Raw genomic sequence first — 18,261 nt, forward strand, 5'->3', positions numbered from 1 at the left:
GCATGTGAGCAGGTGTGTACAGGTATGTGCAGATGTGCAGTAAGTGTGTGCAGGCCTGTGTTTAGGTGTGTGCATGGGAACTGAGCATGAAGGGCAGCATGCAGCCAAGTGTGTACATGCCCACCTGAAGCAATTTAAGGCAGACTGCATCTTAAGGCAGAGGCAACATGCACCATTTTCTCCATAGGGTTGACAAATTTTAGCCCCAGTCCTGATCCCAAAGCCTCCCATCCCAGGAAGGTCACCTTCCCTTCCCCAGAGTCTAACATCAGCTGGCCTGTCCCATTCCCTCCTGCCCATAGCAGGTCCAGGAGGGGGCCCTCACTGAACACAAAAAAGGGCCTCGTGTGTTTTTAGCATCTGAGAGCTAATTATGACTTTCATTTATTTTTTATTAGAGGGCTTGATAGTCCCTAAGCAGTTCTGAAATTTCCCAGGCCTCTTCATAGGATCAGAGTAAACTGAGAACCAGCCAACAGAAAACCACTTCCAACCTCCATGGGCACACCTCAGGACCAAAGGTGGGGTGGGAATCAAGGGGGGGAAATGCAAGTCTACAAGGAAATTGAGCAAAATGGAAGCTTCTTGCCTGCTGACAAGCACCAAGAGGTCAACTCCTGGGACAGGCTCCCAGGCCAGACACAGTGGCCTGAGGCCCCCACAGGTGGCTGCCTTCTGTCCCTGCCTTGGCTCAGCAGGACCTGGAGCCCGGACCATGGCTCTGACTGCACAAACTGGATCCAATGGTGCCTGATTCTCCCTGGGCGGCTGCCTGGCTTGTTAACCCAGGGGACCCTCATGCCTTCCAGCCCCCAGACAGGCTGGCCCTGCTGGTCACTGTCTGTCTGGAACAGTCAAGGCCAGCTCGGCCCCTGATCATGGTCAACCTCCACACTCAAGGTTCTGAGACTCCAGGACAGTGAACTCCACCTGGCTAGGCCTCGGCAACCTGGTTCACCAAGGTATTCCCAGGGATCCATCCAATGCCAGCACCTAGAAGGTGCCACAATAACACTTTGGGGAGAGGATGAAGAAATGATTGGATTAACAAGCAGCTGGAACATTCCTCAGAGATGGACTGGGCTATCCCTCTCCCCATTTTACAGGTGAGCAAACCGAGGCCCAGAGAGACAAGCAATTTCCTCATCACAAATCCAAGGCCACTCTGAGGTCTAGTTCTCCACTCTAAGGCCTTTGTTCCGATTTGCTAATGCTGCTATTTTGCAAAACACCAGAAACAGATTGGCTTTTATAAAAGGGTTTATTTGGTTACAAAGTTACAGTCTTAAGGCCATAAAGTGCCCAAGGTAAGGCACCAACAATAGGGTACCTTCACTGAAGGATGGCCATTGGCATCTGGAAAACCCCTGTTAGCTGGGAAGGCACGTGGCTGGCATCTGCTTGCTCTCGTCAGGGGTCTGCAACTCTGAGAATCTCTGAGCTAGGCCAGCTAGTGTCTGGGCCTATGTGGCTCTTTTTAAAGTACTCTAGGAAAACTAATCAAGACCCACACTGAATGGGCGGGGCCGCACCTCCATGTAAATGAACTAATTAAAGTCATTACCCACAGTTGGGTGGGTCACATCTCCATGGAAACAACCTAATCCAACGATTCCAACCTAATCAACACTCATACGCCTGCCCCCACAAGATTACATTAAAGAACATGGCGTTTGGGGGGACATAATGCATCCAAACTGGCACAGCCTTCCACCTTTCTTCTGGGGGACCAACTCGTATCAATTGGTAGTGCCTGCCCAGCATGCTTTACTGGAGAGTCTGGGGCCCAATTGATTGTGCCACAATTGATTAATGATGTCTGCACTGGAAAGAGAGGGTGGGAGGGAGAGCACATCCTGCCTTACAGTGCTCCTTCCGGCCACAAGGAAAGGGGAGACAAAGGAGAAATCCCCTTCTCCCCTAAGTCCCTCTCCAGCTCAGTTTCTTACAACAGGAGGTGCATTCAGCCTGGATATCTACAGAAACTGGGCAACCCTGGACAACCACTTCCCTCTTGGTACCCTCCTCCCCAAGCTCAAAAAGAGAAATAGTTCAGCCTAATCGACATTTCTAGCTCTACCTGCTCCTACTTCCTCCCATAGATCTTAAGCTCTAAGGACACCTCACTACTCCCTGCCCACCTAGCCCCCAAATCCCATCTTTTGACACCTCCAAGTGTTTCCTTGTGCTATTCCCTCTGCCTGGATGGCCCTTTCTGCTGGGAAAAAAAATCCTTCAGGGCCCAGGACAAGTGGCACCCCTCTGTCAAGCCTTCTCCAGAGTCCTGCTCCCTCCTCAGAGGTCTCAAAGCAGCTGGTTCCTTGTGAGAGCACTGCTGTTCTTTGTGCACATCCCCCTAGACCAGAAAACCCCTAAGGGCAAGATGTATGGTTCACCTTGGTGACTCCCAGCACCTGAATCAGGGCTTGGAATGCAGTAGGTGCTCAATCAGTGCAGGGCAAATTAAATTGATGCGTCTACCCAGCTGCCCCTTCCAGAGCTGGCATCAATTCTACAAGGAACTGCAAGATAGGAAAGGGAGGTGGTGGGAGGAAGGCGTCGGGGAACCACAGTGTGATCTATTAACTGTGGGAGAGCAGAGAGAATGAATTCATTTCCTCCCTGTAGTAATTTGCCTGTAAATATTCACAAACCATGCAATTTCTCTCAGCCTTCCCATTAAAGATAAACACATAAATAAACCAGCTCTGCCCTGGGGCTTTGCATGCCGGCTGTCGCTCCTCTCCCTAAAATACCAGGGTGACTATTTACTTAGCTGCCACCATCCTCCCCAAAGACTCCCAGAGGGTGTCTGCAAGCGGGTGTGTTGGAAAACAGAGAGGTGGCTGGGCAGGCGTCTGTGCTGATCACCCAGGAGCCGAAGCAGACTTGCCTACCGTACACAAGGAGTGGCTGACCCAGCAGCTTTGAGGCCAGAAGACGCCACCTCCCTGGCCAGGGTTTGGCTTGGCAAAGCTTCCTCCCCATCCCCACCCTGACCTCCCATGGAGGGTTCAGAAGTCGCTCACAGATAGGCTTCTGTGCTCCCTGGATCCCTGAACAAGGAAAAAAACAAATGCCTTCTTGAAACGCTACAAATGCATTTATGGCAGAGGGGGCACAGAAGGTGCCAAACAGAGAGGCTATTTGAGGCCCAGCTTCCCCCAGGTAGGGGGCCCTGTGGTAGGGGCCGTGGCAGGGCTTGCAGCTTCCATCCAGGACCCAGGACCCCCATAAGTTGCCAAACGGATGCTCTTGATGTCTTTCCCCAGGATCAGGCCCAGGGAGCACCCAGGGAGGGGCAAACATCAGCCAGACAGTGGCAGGAGGCAGGGGATCTCCTTCCTCCTCCCCAGAATGGCCTGCAAACTCCTAGGGCACCAACAGGGAGTTCAGACCCAAAGCTCAAGCCTCTTAAAATGGTCAGAAAATGAATCGAATCCAGGGCAGCTTAGTTAACCTGGACTCGCTTAAACAAGTTTTAGGATGATGATAGCAAACCCTGAAGTAGCATTTGCCCCATGCCCAGCTCCCTTCCCTTTAATCCTCCCAGCCGCCCTAGAAGGCAGGTCACTATTATGATGCCCATTTTATAGATGGAAAATTGAGACCCAGAAATACTAGATCACTTGCCCAAGGTCACACAATCAGAAGGGGGGGTGGAGTCAAGATTCAAATTCAGAACTTCCAACCCCGGGGTCTATGCCCAAATCCACTGGTGCACAGAGAAGAAAGGACAGCAATGTGGAAAGAAGCCGGATTCAGCATCTGGGCACACAAGGGTATGTTTGATTTTATGGGAAGTGGGGCGGGGGGGGGGGGGTGCTGTTTTCCCTTTAAATATTTGAAGGTCCTGGGGTGCAGCACCCCCCACCCCCATTATTCCCCCCACTTAATGCCAGCAGCAGCTCTGCAAGCAAAGGTTATGAGGCCCAATTCACAGATGATGAAACTGAGGCTCGTGATGCTTAATGGGTTTCCAAGCTCTCCAGCCAGCAAGTGAGAGTCAGGATTTAAATCTGGACAAATGCACCACCGCCACCTCTGCTGGCTTCAGGCCCAGTTCCTCCACCAGCCAGATGTGACTTGGGGCAAATCCTTTGCCCAGTGGTCCTCAATCCCCATGTCCATAAAACAGTTTTACTAATTCCCTCCCTGAGTCATTGCCCCAGGGGAGCTGGGAAGCTGGAAGGAGATGGCAGTGAAAGTAAAGGGCACTGAAGAGCACACCCGCCTACGCAGCAGGCTCTAAAGGCAAAAAGTGGCCCAGGAATTGGAGACTGACGCTTACAACGGTGAGCCGGGTGCCCTACAGGAGCCTCTGCCGGCAGAGAGATTCAATTATGCCCATTATGGTGCACTTAGGAAAACCAGGGAGCAGCTGATACACTTTAGAAAGATATGCAACAACAAGGGTTGAAGCAAAACCCGTTTTCTACTTAACCCTCAGTTAAACAGAAAATCCACTTAACCACAAGGCAACACCCTGTCTCCCCAGACTTAAGTCGTTCGCTTTATTTTTTAACTTTCTGCCATGTAGATTTATATTTTTAGCACCCTGAAGCTGCTTTGGAATGAAAACATAAATTCACTGATGGAGAGAAAGATGCCACAAACCCTTGTGGTTTGCAGCCCAGGACCCACAAGCCCAAATGCTGTTCTCTAACACAGCAGTGAGAACACACTTCTTGTTTCCATCACTGCCAGAGAGGCTCCGGGCCGCTGCAGGAGGTAGCTCCATGGCTCAAGGGGGGAGTGCTAGTTCACATCTCCCACCAGCCCCTTCCACTCCTCTGGCAGCTTGAAGCTGTTGTGAACCCCAGGAAAACCATGTTATTAAAGCTAATCCATTCCCGTGGGTGTGGACCCATTGTGAGTAGGATCTTTTGGTGAGTAAGATCTTAAGTTAAGATGTGACCCACCGCATTTTGGGTGAATCTTAATGTTCTTTCTGGAGAACTTTATAAGAGGATAAAAGACAGAGAGAAGGCAGAAAAAGCCCCAGAGAAGCTAAGAGAGCCAGAGAAGCTGAGAGAAAAGGATACAGAAACTCAGAGAGGAAGCCACTGAAGCCAGAAGCTGGAAGCAACGAAACACAAGAAAGAAGGGAGAGACCAGAAGACGTTGCCATGTGCCCGGCCATGTGACAGAGAAGCTGACAATTGCCAATAGCCGTTCTTCGGGGAGAAAGCATCGCCTGTTGATGCCTTGATTTGGACATTTTTCAAGGCCACTGAACTGTAAACTTCTAAGTTAATAAATCCCTATTGTAAAAGTCAACCCATTTCTGTTATATTGCATCTCATCAGCTTTAGCAAACGAAAACAACTCCCTTACAAGGAGCAAACCAAATACCTTTAGTCATTGGAGGCACAAGAAGGAGGCTGGGAAAGGATGGATGTGCCTAGAGGCGAGGCCCAAAGGGACTGGATTCAGTGACCTCCAAGTTTGCTAAGCTGCAGAGCAGTGGCATTTGGAGTTGAGATGCAAGTTAGGGAGGTCATTCCCCACCACATGGGAATGAAAACCTATCAGCCAGGTAGCTTTTGCTATCATTAAATAAAGCAGCATTGACTACATCACAACCAAAGATACTCCAGGCAAAGGGTTGCCTGGATGCCCAGTTAAATTTGACTTTCATAGAAATAACAAATAATGTTTTAGTCTCTGTCCCAAATATTTCATGGGATATATGTATACTAAAAATGATTCATTGTCTTTAAGAAATTCAAGTCTCTAGGGGCACCCTGTATTTTTATTTGCTAAATCTGACCACCCCATCCAAGAGGCACGCCCATAACCACAGGCATAAGAAGCAAACTGCATGTCCAGTAGCAGGGGCTCCCCAGTCCAGTGACCACCAGGGTGAAATCCCACACAGCCCAGTCATGCAGTGGGAGATGATGAGCAAGGCAAAGCAGGAAGCCAAACCGACCATCCTTTCCAGCGGCAGGGCGCCTGACCAGCAAGCACCTGTGTCTGAACAAAGGCAGGAAATGAACAGGCCTCTTGTCCCACAGGGGGACCAAGGGATGATGTTTCCCTCAGTTTTCCAAGCTCTCTGTACTGTTGTTTCATTGTCTTAACAATAACAGTGCACACACAAGCCCATGCGCACACACATGCAACAGAAGTGCTCGTTTTTCCTTATCTTTTGAGAGTAAGCTGGTTCTCTCAGCAGACTGTGAGTTCTCTGAGGACAGGGATTGGGAAACTAATCTCTGTATCCTAGAGGATGCTCAGTGAATGGGTGAGAGAAGAAGCAAAGAAGAACCGGAGGGCAAGACGGAGGGCAGGTGAAGGAGCATCTGTTAGTATACGTGCCAGGAGCTGGGAAATCCGCATTGGCAAGTGACTTCCTCAGGCTGGCTGCCTCTTTCAGACAACAGGCGTCACAAAACCAAGTCTCTGGCCTGATCCGCTGCAACCCAACCCCCTGTATTTACTGAGAATCCTTGCCCAGCAAGGCACACATTTGCAGATGCAGGAACAAGCCTGGGGTGCTTCCCCCAGAGACAGAAAACGCGATTCTGCACCCTTGGGCTGCACCCTTGGGCCATGGCCCTGTCCCTCTCCCGGGAGACCGGCCTGCCTCTTGGTTGAAGTGCAGTTTAAACAGATGTTGTGCTCCCAAGAAGCCCTGCACGCCTGTCTTTGAAGTCTGGGAGAAAATCTCAGCTCTGAAGCGACATTTCCTAAAGAAAAGACTCCCTGGGGAGTCTGGTCAGAAATAAGAAACAAAACCTCTGGATTCTTATCTCCTGGTATTTATGAGATTTTTAATTGGAATGGCTGCCTCCACAGACTGCTCTGCTGAAAGGGAAAGGGACAGAGAGAGAGAGGGAGGGGGAGAGGGCAGGGGTCCCGCTGAGCAGGGCGGGAGGTCTCCCCAAGGTGGAAGCTGCGTGCCTCCTGGCCCACCGCGCAGACCATCGTGGTAAGGATGCAGCTTTCAGTGCTGGACTCTCCACAATGCCAGGCCTAGATGCTCTGACCATGCCCAGAACCCTGACAGCTTCCAGGAGCTGGAGCCAAATATCTACCGACTCAAAGTCCCCTGGGATGCCAGGCTCTATCAGCCTCCATGCCTCAGCTCGGAATGGCCACCAGAAGGCCCTTCTTCATCTTGTCTACCTGGAAACCACCTAGTCATATGCAAGACTCAGCCACAGGGTCTCCTTGGGGTCTTCTGACCCTGTTTGCAGGCCGACCCCTCCACCCCTCATCTCCCCCCATCCTTCCCACCCCACTCCCCCCACGCCCAGCAACAACCCTCCTGGAAACATCTTGCTGATGGCAATCCAAGGGTGGGGCAGTGGGAGTGCTCTGTCCAGGGTCCATGCAAAAAGGGGAAAGAATTATCTATAGGGAATTTAAAAACAAACCTAAAACCAACTAAAAGCAGATAATTCTAACAATGTCAGCGATAAAATACTCTGCCCTGAAAACAATCTTTTGTGGGTCGAAGTTCCAAACAATTGCTGCCGTCACTGGTGAGTTTTCATAATATGTATGCAAGCTTCAAATGAGCACATTTTTATTACTCATCCTTTCATAAACATTGTGCCTGCATGGAAGATAATTCAGAGAACACCCACACATATAGTCAAGCCCTGACACACGCAGACTCTGCTATGTGTGCTCGTGGCGAGTATAAGGATTCAGAATTGTTTGGATTCTCTTTGAGGATGGATAGCATCTCCAACCCCTGTGGTACTAGATATTCCTGCATTTAAACAGTCGATTTGAAGTGACCAAGGAGAGCCTGGTGATTATACGGGTGATGAAACAGAACATGAATCACTGCCAAGCTCTCATTCCCTCTGCAAATCATTCTCTGAACCTTGTGGGGTTCACTCATTCGCAGGTCTTTCATCATGTATTTTTTCCTCTTTCTTCAAAATATATATGAGCACAATTAAAAAGTGTTGATCTATTACTCTTAATTTTTAGTACTGTAATATTTGTTCATTTACTTTCTGGCATCATTTTATATATATATGAAGTTCACTAAAAGAAAATTTTCACTGTCTGTATTTCTTTTCTGCCTATTATTAAAATTAATTTTGTCTCATCATTGTTACTGAAAATAATGTTTTTGTTCCAAGGAGGCAAGTATTAAAACATCATCTCCCTCAAGTATGCCCCTGCTGCACCTGTTATATTTTATGTCGGGCATCTCAGCTGAACTGTGCTCTCTTCAGGGCAGACATTAAGTGTCATTTTACCTCTGGGCCCCAAAGGTAAACAGCTCTGTGCCTGGGGCAAAGTTGCCCTTGATAAATGCTTTGGTACAAATGAGTGAATGAATGAATGAATGAATGAGCGAATGAACAATGAAGACATTGGAAGACCTAGGAGCAAGGCACAGAGCTTCATTTCCACCCCCATCCTCAAGCCTCTCACGTGTGTCCCTGGCCCAAGTGTCACCCTTCTGCTACAGCCAAGACCGCCCTTCCCTGGCAATAGAATCTACTCAACAAGCGACTGCCCTTCACAAAGCCCATTTCCAGTGCTTGACTCTAGAGATCCCCTGAGACCCTGAGGCAGACACTGCTGCCCATCACCTGGTCATCTCAGCTGGTAAGAGAAAGAGTGGGGCTTCATATCCCCAAGTCTTGTGGGTGCATGGTGGGTAGAAATTGGGGGCCTTGATTTGGACTCCCAGGAAGGAGGCACTGACACCCAGTAAATTCCACTGGCAGGTGGGTCTCCATTCAGGACTAATCTAGAATATGCGCCAGCCCAGGCCCTTGGACGTCCTTAGGATCCAGCCATGGATGGCCCTTCTCTTCCACTGCCAGGACCTGGTGTGGGTGGAGGGTGCCGTGGGGTGGTTTGGTGGGGAGGGAAGTTCTCCCCTTTAAGTTGTAACCTGGAACCAAAGTCCTTGGGTCTCTTTCTCTGGGGCTCACCTTTGTCTTCCAATCCATCTTGGCCAACCATGTAAAGGCAGCAGGTACAGAGGGGGAACTCATTCCAGGCCACTCAAAGCTCCCCAGGGCACTGAGAAAATAAGATCTTTCTGCCTGGTGTGCTGGATGGGCATCCTCTGGAAGTTTCAGCAGTTTCCAGGAGCAACCTCCCCAGGTCTCCCAGGCTCCAGCCTGCCAGTGGCACTCAGTCCCATCCCCAACATCTTCTCCATCTACGCTCCCTCCCTGGGTGGTCTCATTCAGGCCTAGGGTTTGAAATACTCTCTGTGAGCCAGTGGCTCCCAAATATGTCTCTCCAGCCCTGATCTCACCCCTCAACTCCAGGCAGACCTTCTCCATCTGCCTCCTTGCCACCTCCACTTGGATGGCTAACAGGCATCGCAACTTAAACTGCCACAAACTAAACTCAGTATGGCCCCTGCCCCACCCTCCATCAAAGCCCATCACCAGCTCCTCCATCCCAGGCAGAAACTGTGAGGTTGGCCTTGACTCCCTTCTTTCTCTCACACCCTGTCCAATCTATCAGCGAATCCCAACAGCTCTACTTTCAGAATAGGTCCTGAATGTTCCAGCTTCTCGGCACCTTCACCACCACTTTTGCCCTTTCAAACCACCTCTCATCTTGCCCAGATTCTACAAGCAGCCTCCACGCCCATCTCCCATCCCCTTATACTCTGTCCTCCCCCCCAGCAGCCAGCCAGAGTGATCTTGGCAAAGTGCAAATGTGACCCTGGCTTTTCCTAGCTCAATGGTTCCCACCACACTCAGAATCAAAAGCCAAAGCCCTCAGCCTGGCCCACAGGGCCTGCCAGCATGGCCTCCCACTCCCTCCTGACCTTCTCCCCTTCTACTCTCCCCCTTGTTCCAGCACCCCGGCCTCCTTGCTGGTCTGCAATAAGGGACCACAAAACTGCCCAACAGCCCTCACCTTCATTGCTCTCTTGGCCAGAAATGTTCTTCCCCCAGATGATGGCAAGGCTCACTCCTCATCCTCTTTGGATGTCTGCTGAAGGGACAGCTGATCACCACCCCACGCCCTGCCCCCTTCCTCTTGTGACTGCCCTTCAGAGCACCTCTTCTGGCTGACACTCAATGTGTACAGCTTGGTTTGGTTGTTCCACCTCTCCCTCTCCCAAGTAGAACGCACCCTCCATGAGGGCACAGAACGGACTGTGAAATCCCCAGCATGTAGACCAGCACCTGGCTCATGGTAGGGGCTCCACAAATACATATGGAATAAATGAATGCGTACTCACATCTAACGTCTGCCTTCGAACCACCTCTGGGCTAGGTATTGCTATCACTACATCCATTCTTCAGACATGGAAACTGAGGCTAGACAATGTAAAGGATTTGCCCAAGCTCCCTCAGATCATCAGTGACAGAGCCATGATTAAAACATCAGAGCCCAGAGCTCATGCTCCTTTCTCTGCCCCTCAGTACCTTTCCCTCCTAATACAGCCCTGTCCGAGCCCCCTGGGGAGAGACACCTTTGCAAACTCAAAGCACAGGGAAGGACATTGTCCATTTCCTCTCATGTCGGCAGCTCTGGGCAGGTAACAAACCACAACAGTCAACAAAGAGGTACTGTCGGCTGATTTTGACTTTCTTCTTTATTTGTGACCTAATAATTAAAATATCTAAATTATTTTGCACACTTTTGACTAATAATAGAGGTGGCTGGGTGTAGCAGAACGTGACCAGATTAGGTCGGAAGATTTGCAGACTAGGCATTTCTCTATCATTTGGTAGCTGTGTGACCTCGGGCAAGTCATTTTCCCTCTCTGATGCTGCTGAAGCATCCAAAAAGAGGGTTCCTACTCCCTTCCCTGTTTGCCACACCTGGCTGTTTGAAAGTTCTTCTCAAACTGTGATTCACAATGCAATCTATGCCATTATTAACAACAATAATAATGTCTTTTAAGGGTACTCTCTGCTAATTTTTGCTGCATGAAGAGAAAAGCAAGGATTTCCTCATTCTTTAGATGTGAAGAAGGAAGATGTACTCTTATCTCTCCATGATGTCAAGGAGCAGTTACCTCCCAGAGCTAATGGGTCTGTCTGGCCTTGCTCTCACAGACAACAGTGTCAGGGAGATGGGGAATTTCCCAGGGAAAAATTCCATTGGCTTAGCCTCTCTCAGGGATGATGGGTGGGTGGTCCTGGGATGAACCTCCCTATGAAAATTTAAAACTACAGTTGAAAAAGAAAAGAAAGAAGAGGTCTGCACTGGCAAATATTCAGAAAGGGCAGAAAAGAACCAGGGGGCTCTTATGAGTTACAGGTGGACACAGGGTTGGCCTGTCCATCCTGTCCCCTCACATATGGGTCCCAGACATAGAATGTCATGGGGGTAGGGGGACAGCCAGAAAGGGTGACAAGGCCTGGGGCTACTGCCCCTTCCTGTTCTCAGGCTCAAGGCAGGAGCCCCATGTGCCAGAACTGGAGAAAAATGAAAGGCAGCATCTGATGACAATTGTAATGAGAGCCGCCATTTTCTGGAAGGTTGACTCCTTCCAGGGCTGTGGGCTCTGCAAGTGACATCCATTATCTCATTTCGTCTTCACCACCCAGCCTGCAAGTAGCCGTGACTGCCTTCATTTAACAGGAGGGTAAACTGAGTTCACATGCCCAAGCTAATATCCAGCTACAAAATAGCCCTGAAATTCACCTAATGCCAAAGCTCTGCTCTGACTGCAGGGCTCGACTGCTTTATGATTCACAACTGAGATGCATGAGGAATGGTGAGTCCCTTTTCTCCCCGCTCAGTGAGCAGTTGGGGAGTATGACTCCAATGAGGATGTGGATTCGCTGGGCCCCGAACACCATCTCCAGGTGCATGAACAGAAGCATACAGTCCAGTCAGAGGGAGGTGATGGTCCCACCACCTTGGCCGGAGTCAGGACACAGTTGGAGCTCTGACCTCAGCTTTAGTTGCCAAACCATAAAATGCCAAGCACAGGCCAGAGTCCGCCCAGAGAAGCTCCCGGACCTGCATCCTCAGAGGGATGCAGCGGTTGCTGCGACTCTTCAGGCTACTGATGAGGAGGTGAGGGCTGGGTAAGCAGGAGGAAGAGGGACTGAGCTTGTTCTCTGCAGCCCAAAAGGCAGATTTGGGGCAAGCAGACAGAGGGTACAAGAGGAGAGATTTCAACTCAGCACAAGGAGATCCAGCCCGTGGCGGCATAGGCTGCAAAAGGCAAGTACTGAACCCCGCGTCCCTGGAGACGGGCAAGCAGCTTCTGAGGACCACCTGGCAAGAACATCCTGCCATGCATTCAACCGCCTTCAAGACCCATTTGACACTTACCCAACCTCTGCATCATCAGGTAGAGAACGTTGATCCACCTTCTAGAAGTGATGAAGGGACTCAGAGACGTCGAGGGACTTGGCCACAGTCACCGCACAGTACGGCAGAATTGGGACTGGGACCCAGGCCTCCCACCAATTCATACTTGGGTGGGAGGGTGGGTCGGGTTAATCAAGCTCACATGGACCACTGGCTTGTGTTTCCAACTTTGGCCTCTGCAAGGCTCTCCCTGCTTTAGGGAGAGTCAGGATGCCTCCCTCCCTAACGTCTCTCAGCTCCGTCGCCCCCTCTCCACCCCCATGGCTGCCCCTTTGCTTCAGGGCTGCATCCTCTCGCCCTGGACTGTTCCTCCCAACGGCCTCCCTAACTGTGCCTTATCTCCTCCTAAAACCAGCAGTTCTCACCTTGGCAGCACATAGGAGTCACGCTGAGTCCCAGCCCCAGAGCTGCTCATTTAATTAATTATCCTGGGGTGTGGCTGGGGCTGAGAGCCACTGCTCGAAACTGTCCCTCACCCCATCACCGCGGAGATGGTCCAAAAATCTAAGTCTGATTTCTTCTCTCTTCTTTGATTCAGAGACCAAGCCCAGAGACCCTGGCTTGAAGCACAAGACTCTTCTCAGAATCATCCGCCTTGCCCACCCCCCACGCCAAGCTACCCCACCTTCTGCTCCGGGGATAAATGGACACTACCATGTCTTCAAGTCACTGGGTTGTGTCATGCCCCACTGCCTTGGAAAAGCTGTTGTTTCCATCAGGAAACTCTCACCCCTTCCCAGTTGTTCCCCCAGCAAACTTCTACCCATCCTTCGCTGCCCAGCACTGGGTGATCAATACCCCTGGGGGCCTTCCCTGATCTCTCCTGACCCTCCTCACCAGGCAGAATTTTAACTCTTCCTTCTCTAAAAACTAACTGCGTCAGATGTCATCTTAGTTTTCTCTGTCTTCATAATCTTCAAATACTTTTGGGAATGAGGTGGGGTGTGCACACCCGCACACGCACACACACACACACACACACACACACACTTTCTTCCTGCTGCCCCAATCCTCTGTTCCTCCTCCCTAATTACCCTGTCATAGTTGTGATTGTGTCTCTCTCTCCCCAGCTAAACTAAATTTCCAGGAGGGTGAGAGCCCCGTCTTATTTAACCATCTCTCCAGTGACAGCATGAGAAGACACTAAATAAATGTTTGCTGAATGAAACCGCCTCTGTTTACATTTCTTTTTTAAACATCCTGGCTTTCCCTGTATATTATAATTTTCTTGGGAGCAAACATATTTCTGTATCTACATCTTCTTCTCCAACTCCTTGCACGGAGCAATGCACACGTGAAGTCCATGTTCCTAATCAGATCCGTTCCCTTCCATTCTGTGGGTGGCCATTTCACTTCCTTGACAGCATCTTCTGAAGTACAAAAATCTTTAATTTTGATGAAATCCAATTTATCTTTTTTTCTTGCGTTGCTACTGCTTTGGGTGTCATAGCTAAGAAAACACTGCTCTAAAAAACACTAGAAATGCAAGTGTTTGCTCAATATGGATAGATGGGTGGATGGATGGATGAGGTGACTTCTAGAAGTCACCAAAAAACTCCGAGACTCCCTCTATGGTATACCACCTGCCCAGCAAGGGCTGCAGCCCAGGGCACCTGGCTGAGGGATGGGTGCATCCCTGGGGTGCTGGGGGAAAGGACATCATTTTCTAATTCACATAAGGACACCTTTGCTACATCTACCCACAGGGAATGTGCTAGTTTCTAACTTGCTTTATAGGAGCCTTGTGGGGAGCCCACCCCTGTCTTCAACCCTTCAAGCACTTGGCCAAAACCTTTTGGGCCATATCAATAGGTCCCCAGCACCCAGGGACAGGCTGTGCCGTGGCAGCCAGCCTCTGCCACCCATCCCTGCCCTCTGCTGCCTCAGCCAGAGGACTGTGATGCTTCACAGGCAATGCCTTCGCTCACTCAGCCTGTGGCTGCAGAGGGCTGCTGGGGAGAGGAAAACATCAGGGGACTTTCCACTCTGCCCGAGCTCTGAGCTCTGCACAAGGCTTGGTGGGGAATGCAGGAAGAGGGCCACTGTGGGCATGGCGGGGTGCTGCTGTGTGTTCAGGGGTGCCACTGTGGGCACTGTGAGGTGCTGCTGTGTGTTTGGGGGCTATGCCCTCATGCATGCCAAGGGGTGATGCTGTGAGTCCTGTGGGGTGCCTCTATGGGTGCTGTGGAAGCCACAGTGGGTGGGTGGGTGCTAACACTGACACCGGGGGAGCCTGAGTAGCACTATGGGGGATGAGTGGAGGGGTGCCTCTGTGGTGCCGTGGGGTGCTGCCATGGGTGCCATAGGCTGCTCCGAGGACTGTGTGAGTCACTGCCATATGACCTCAAGTCAATTAACTTCTCTGCAGCCCAGTTTTCTCTGCTCTAAATGGAGGTGACAACAGTGCCAGGATTGCAGGGTGGGCTGACAGGTCGGAATGAGATGATGCATGCAGCATGCTGAGCACTGCACTTGGCATAGAGCAGCCCTCAATAAAAGGGCCTCGGCACACTCACAGAGCACAGGGTGAGAGCCCAGTGTTGGAGCGTTGGATAGTAGTCTGGCTGCTTTTTAGACGTGAGGCCTGGTCTCTGACCCCAGGAAGCAGTGCTCATCTGTAAAGAACTTACTAATGCCTGCCTTCCACAGTGTGGGGAGGGTTAGCAGTTATGCACAGCAAGGGTGATGGAGCGAGTAGAACAACTGTTCACACCTGAGATGTCAGAACAGGGAGCTGACATGACCCAGGCCCCACACACTGCCCGTTTTTAGACATGTGCAGAAGAAAGTTTGCATCTCCAGAGTAACCTGCTGTTTGGTCACAAACACTTTAGTTCTCATGTCCCAGCAAGCTGAGCCTCTTCATGGAGGTCACCTTGGGGGGCCACGTTATCCAAGGGGGCTACCAGTGTTCACAGTGTACCGGGAGCCTCCCACAGCCGTTACCTCGCCCTCACAGTCACCCAGTGAGGTGCATCGCACGTGCCCATTTTACAGATGAAAAACCGAGGCCGTGGGGAAGCCAATCGCTCCCCCTGAGGTCAAACAGCTACTGAACGGGGCAGCGCGGGGAACTCAGCCTCCAGCGTTCTGGCTGCCAAACCCAAACAAGCACTTCCCACAGCGGCCCGTTCCTCTCCGCCTGCTGCTTTGTGGCCATCTTTCTACGTTCCCGTGACTCGGTAACATGTTTCCGTTTCCTGGCTAACAAGAGAGGCAAGGCGAAATCGCTCGGACCCCTGGGTTCCCCTCCTGAAGGCAAACTAAGAGCAACAGCTCCGTCGCTGCTTTTTCCTGCACTTAAAAGAGATTCTTCTCTCTTCCACACGAGGCCCACAGCTTCCCCTGATGGAGAAACACCCTCAGAAAGAAGGTTCTGGGGAAGTTAAGCTTTATCTGACTCGCTTCGGCGCTTTCTCCTCATTAGGAAAACCAGGTGGGAGCCGGGCTCTTCCATAAGGCCGCAGCCTCCTGTGGGGATCCGGACTGTGGGGGGGCCCTGGGAGGCTGCGGTTCTGGTGATGGCCCGGGGTGGCTGGGTGGGCGTGGCCTGGGGCTCCCTGCCCCTCCGCACTATCCACCCAGCTCCAGCCTCTTCCCCTTTTATCTGCTGCTGGGAGCCCTGGATTCCGAGTAGGGTGCCCATCAGCCCGAAGTAAGCCGGGGCAGTCAGCAGCACACTCCAAAAAGGAGAGGGAGACCGGGGAGTATCAGGTCATTGGCTGTAAAGCGGCCAAGCCCTTCCCAGCCACGGGCACCAGAGTCACCTGAGATAGAAAACATCATCCGCACACCCCACCCACCCCACCACAGGCCAAGGGTGGGGAAGGAAGGGGCAGCATGTCGGTGTGAGGTGCACCTTCTGTCCCAGGAACCATGTGGGGAGCTTTATGCCCCTTCTCCTCTTACCTATTCCCCAGAACAACCCTGTGAGCTAGGAGTTATGGTCCCATTTTTGAGATCAGAAAACTAAGGCCCACAGAGGTTTTATGAAGAGCCCAAAGTTTAAAAAGAAAAAATGGAAGGCAAGAAAACAAATCATTTTTACGTTTGTTTTTTTTTTGTTTTTTTTTCCCAGGAAATGGAGTTTCAGAGAGGTGATTTGGCTGAAAGATTGTTTTTTTAACCTTACTCTTCAAGTCATAGAGCTAGTAAGCAAAGGATGTGAGAATGGTATGGTAATTCAGGCAGTGATTTAGAATCCTGACTTCATTAGTCACTGCTGTGTGACCTTTGGCAAGTCACTTAACTTCTCTGTGGCCCTGTTTTCTTTTCTCTAAAATGAAGGTGATAACAGTGCCAAGATTGCAGGGTGGTTGAAAGGACTGAATGAGATGATGCATTAGCATAAATGCATAAAGCATTGCACTTGGCTTTATATATAAAGGCCTTCTATAAAAGTTTTTAATTTTACTCTTCTTATTGGCTGGGACGCAAACCCAGGTCCGCCTACACCTCAGGCCCTGGGTCACCATTCTCTGTCAGAGCCTAGCAATCAGATCTCCTTGGAGCTTTCACGTCCCCTCTCCTCTCCCAGGCCTTCTGGAAGCCTCTACTCCGTCTCTGCATCCCAGCAGGCCCACCACACCCATCATTTCCTCTAGTTCAGCCCTGGTCTTGGAATCTCATAAGCTGAAGATGTAAGGGCTGGAACAAAGACTGGAGTCCCTGTTGCCTTGTTTTATGGATGAGCAAACAAAGCCGACAGAGGGAAATGGCTTGCTGAGGGCTCCCAGGCATGTTGGTGGCAGAGGCTGGAGGTCCTGGATCATTATTCAGGAACCTTCTATGAGACCACCCAGCCTATCACCAGGGGCCTGGGATCAAGGGAAATCCAGATAAGGACTTCCCAGAGCCCAAGAAGCAGACCAAAGATTTTCCAGAGTCAACCCCATCACGGAATGTGGTGATTGATGGGAGGCTGACCCTGGGAAAGCGTTTTCCTCCGCCAGTGCCTAACTGTGGTAGGTGGGGGAAAGCAGTGGTAGGCCAGGGGTGAGGCAGGGGAGGGGTCTCTGACACAGACGGGGCCCTCAGTGGACCCCCAGGGACTCTGTTTTCCCTTGAAGAGTTCACTCCCTTAAATCTGTAGACCCTCAATTCCTGAGTCAACCGTGAGGAACCACCATGACCTATAGACCCCTCCATGGAGGAGCAGACAACCTTGGTGAGACCCCACTTCAGCCATACTCTTGCTGGGCCTCCTCTTTGCTCCTGTCCCTGATCAAGCATCTGGGGGTGGAGACGAGAGCAACGCCGCCCTTCACCTGCCCTGTACCTCCTGGGCATGTTCTGAGAGCCCTCGCACTCAGAAATGGAGGGGCTGGGGACCAGGCAGGGGAGAGGGGGTCAGAGCCTCTTTACTCAAATAAGTTAAGATGCCACCCGACCAGGCTGCCAAACATACCTCTTTCAACTGGTGTCTTTTCCTTTCAGCTGAAGGGTGTCAAGATTCTCTCGAGGTCTCTGTGATGATGGCTTCAGGATAAACTCTAAAGGGAGAAGAGAAAGAAACAAATTTTAAAAAGATAAGGTTAGTGGGCATGTGGCTCCTGGGAGGGTCACCTCGGTCCTGATGTGCACCTCACTCTCAGAGGCATCTGCTCCCTCCTTCCATCTTTGCGAGCGCAGATGCCAAGCAGGGGAACCCACTCTGGGAAGCAAAACCAAGCACCCCACCCACACCAGAGTTCCCAGGCCAGGATCCCCAGAGCCCACGGATCGGGGAATATTCTCAATCTTTCAAAAACAGCCCAGAGGCCTGTACAATATCCATGGGATGGCATTGCACATTTAATCAAAACATGGCATCGTTTTTCTTTGCTTCTAGCTAGAATATTATCAATTTGGTGTGGGAACTCTGGTTTCCTAAGCTGAAAAAAAGGCTTTCTGAGTAATCTTGAAAATGGAAAAGAGAATTAATCATTACTTAAGGAATGCAGGCTCTTTGGGCAAACCAACACTTTCACAATATGT

At 50.8% G+C, this 18,261-nt stretch overlaps 1 protein-coding gene across 3 annotated transcripts in view; it reads right to left on the bottom strand.

Moving 5' to 3' along the window:
* TSPAN18 (tetraspanin 18) overlaps positions 1 to 18,261 on the bottom strand; it is a 199,161-nt gene that overhangs the window by 143,392 nt on the left and 37,508 nt on the right. For all 3 annotated transcript variants that reach the window (XM_037838694.1, XM_037838696.1, XM_037838697.1), the window contains one exon: positions 17,693 to 17,777. The gene's annotated coding sequence lies outside the window, so the exon portion shown is untranslated. The remainder of the gene's footprint in view (positions 1 to 17,692; positions 17,778 to 18,261) is intronic.

The sequence above is a fragment of the Choloepus didactylus genome, chromosome 6, assembly GCF_015220235.1.
Source record: "Choloepus didactylus isolate mChoDid1 chromosome 6, mChoDid1.pri, whole genome shotgun sequence".
Classification (NCBI taxonomy): Eukaryota; Metazoa; Chordata; class Mammalia; order Pilosa; family Megalonychidae; genus Choloepus; species Choloepus didactylus.